The sequence below is a fragment of the Lycium barbarum genome, chromosome 4 (assembly GCF_019175385.1).
Source record: "Lycium barbarum isolate Lr01 chromosome 4, ASM1917538v2, whole genome shotgun sequence".
NCBI lineage: Eukaryota > Viridiplantae > Streptophyta > Magnoliopsida > Solanales > Solanaceae > Lycium > Lycium barbarum.
The window spans coordinates 47,192,394-47,196,392 of record NC_083340.1 but is presented as its reverse complement, the minus strand read 5'-3'; positions in this window follow the sequence as shown (position 1 = coordinate 47,196,392).

The following is a 3,999-nucleotide window of genomic DNA, read 5'->3' as shown; positions in this document are numbered from 1 at the left end:
TGAACACAACGTTCAAAGAAAACGGACGTCAGCACGAACATTATACTGAGTATGTAAGGCATGAATGAAATGAATATAATAGAGAAATCATAAGGCATAAGATGAAGATATAACCTGCATAACCTTTAAGAATGGATACATTTCATACATATGTCATATATAATCATATTACATATATTGTCATAGCACATACATCTCCATATCATACATAGCATCATCGTTAACCAGCGTCCAGGTAACCATCATATGCCGCCCACTAGTGGTGTCATGCCCGACCGTCTAAGCTCGGTGTAACCATAGCAGCCCGCCTAAGTGGTGACATGCCCGGCCATCTAGGCATGGTGGAATCGTATGCAGCCCACCCTTGCTGCAACATGCCCGGCCATTTAGGCACGGTGGAATCGTATCTTCATATACTCATCGTAAACTTAACATTATCATACATTTCATATGCATATCATAAGCTTAACATCATCATCCATTTATCTTTAAAATATACATTAGAACTTGGAGGTAACTGTAGCTATGTCGGGGTGACATAAGGTCGTGAACTCCCGATTACATTATAGAGTGATTATAATCATCATATCTCACCTTGAGGGGACTAACATTTTAAGGTGAGTGTACACAAGGAAAGCATCAATGGAACCACACGTAGGATCATTAACTTCATGGACATCTTATATTACTCTAGGATTCTTTATACTTAAACTCATCATCATCCTTATCATGCTCGTATCGTATCTCTTTTCTTTATCTTATACATATAAAGCTCGTTACAGTCATGGACTCATAGTTCCTTTATTTAGGAAGATTATGGGAAGATAGGAGGATTCATGCCATAAAATGAGAGGATTAGGCTTACATACCTCTTTCGTTTAACAATTCTATTGCTTGATTGTTCTCCTTCGATGCTCGCGTTTCTACCTTCAACAAAGTTCGTATTAACATTAGATAATCGATTATATGAACGTGCTTACCAATGCTAGAGAAAATTGGGCAGCATTTCCTTTGTTTATACAACTTTCCTCATATTACATATCAACTCCCAAACATCCATAACAACATTCACAATATATCAATATTCATGATTCATTCCAAACTACTCAAAACCTCATTATTCCTATCTTTGTGACCCATTTTCTATCTCCTTCCATAATCTAAGTCTTTCAAGCTCTCATTACCTTAAAAAACATGAAAAGATCATAAAACATACCTTAGATAGTGTAGGAATAAGCCTTGAGTGGAAATACTTCTCTTGCACCAAAACCCTAGTTCACTTCCAATGGGATTTCTTGGCTTGGATGAACTTTAATGAGTTTCATACCCTTGATTTTGTTGGTTTGATGAAGTTGATCACAAATCTCTCTCTTGGGTTCTTGTGGATGAAGAGTGGAGAGCTCTCTAGAATGTTCTTGAAGTGTAAAGTGAGGAAATGAAATAAATTGGATGAGGTTGGGTCCTTATATCATTTTTTTTAAATCTGTCCCGACCAGATTCTACGGACCAACATACTGCCGTATAAATTATACTGGCCGTATGTTTGGCCGTAGATCTGGTCCAGTGAAGGACCCATTCTGGTCACAACATACGGCCTAATATATGGCCAGTATGTTTTATACGGCCAGTATGTTGGGCCGTATAATGCCCAGCTTTCCGAAGTTCATTCTCGTCGACTCGTTTGACCTCCAATCCTTATGGAACCTTCTTGACACTTGTTTAACATCTAATTTCCAATCTAAGGGACGTTATAACTCTTCTCCAAAACATCATTAATGTCACGAACCGTCTAGGGGGCCGTGACGAGCGCCCGGTGCTAGCCCACCCGAGCACCCCCTTGGCTTACTCTTACGCTTACATCTAGGTCAGCCACATAATTAAACACATAATTCTATTCATTCATCATACTAGTCCCATTGGACAACAATACCTTTACATTATCATTGGCATCTATGCCACACCAATGTACATGAGCCGACAAGGCTATCAAATTGATATTAAAAAATATAGGCCGACAAGGCCAGATATATCTAACCATATACATGTGTCTACGAGCCTCTAAGGAGAGTATAACATATCACATAAGCGGGACAGGACCCCGCTATGCCTATAATTATGTACACAAAATAATGAGTACCCCAAAAGCTATGGCTCCGAATGCAATGGAGCTCTTCAATGTAGTCTCTAAGAATGTAGCTACGGATCAAGTCTATCTCCCTGTGCACCTATGGGCATGACGCAGCGTCCACAAACAAAAGGACATCAGTACGAAGAATGTACTGAGTATGCAAAGCATGATCAATATCAATATAGAAGCATAATAAGCAACATAAGAAATAACACAAGATGGGAGATGGTGATATCATCGTCATAGGCACTTACTTGCCTTTCATAGGACTTTCCATTTCTAATGAGTATTTGTGTACTTACAACCAAGTCATATTCATTCCATGTTTGTACTCGTATTCATATACATACCCTTATTCACATTCATATCGTATCATATTCATATTCATACTCGTATCTATATCATATACATAACCATATCATATACATAGCATACCCGACCATGCAGGATCGGTGTTTCATACACACTTGGCCAACCAAGGCTCAAGGTTACTCATACCTAGCCCTACCAAGGCTTCAGGGTTACATCTACCTGGCCCTACCAAGGCGCCAGGGTTATCCGTACCATCTGCAGAGGTGTGCGCGCGTTACATAGTCATATACATATTTATTTACATATCTTACCCGGCCTCATAAGCTCGGGGTTCCATAATAGTCATACATAGATACATACACATAATAGCGCATAAGCATCGTTACTATTATCATTACTATCATCATCGTCATCGTTATGATCATCATTATTACCATTATAGTCGTAATCAATATCATTATCACTATTATCGTCATTCATCTCATCTACCTCAATAGGCCTACTCGTCATACGAGGAACTTAGTACAATCGTGGCGTATCAAGATCGTGAGCTTACTAGCTCGGAAGATCAAATCATTTGAAGGATATCAAGGTCTCATAGAAGATTTATTTGGCCGAAGAACCATGCCTTGTGAAAGAAGAGTTAGCCTTACATACCTTTCCGTGCAACTATTCTATCACTTGTACGTTCTCCTTCAAGGCTCACGTTCTACCTTCATTGAAGTGCATACTCATATTAGAATAGATAGCTAGCATACCTGACTGAATCTAGAGAAAATCGGACAGCATCTCCTTTATTCATACGACGTTCCTCCATAACGTATATCAACTCCCAAACGTCAATAATACATTCACAATACCATGACAATAATCATTATTGATCCACATTATCCACATTTCTAGACTTACATTCAATTATCCATATCCATGGATATAACACACGACTATGTCCATTCACGTACATTGCTCATCTCATGTTCTCAACATCATTTATAACATATTTACATCACAATACATCAAGACTCATAACTCAATTCAAGCTATTTCTCAAAATGGCACTATTCCACATTCATGACCCATTTTTCCATACCTTTCTACAATCCAAGTATTTCAACTCTTAAATGCCTTAAACAATATATAAATATCATAAATATTACCTTAGATGTCGTAGGAACAAGCCTTAGTTGATAATACTCCACTTGAGCAAAAACCCTAGTTCATCTCCAATGAGATTTCTTGACTTTTATGATCTTTAATGGGTTTTTTACACTTGATTCACTTGGTTTATGTTGTTGATCACCAAATATCCTTGAAGTCTTGTGGAATAAATGTAGAGAGATGTTTTAGAGAGAAGGGTGTCATGTAGAAGTGAAATGAAATATAACTTGGTCCCTTTATTTAATGATCCAAAATCTGCCCGACCGTATATACGGACCAACATACGGTCCGTATAATTTATACGGGCCGTATGTTTGGCCGTATATTTGGTCCAGAAAATTTTGCCTTTCTAGGCTGATTATACGGTCCCAAACATACGGATCGTATAATTTATACGACCA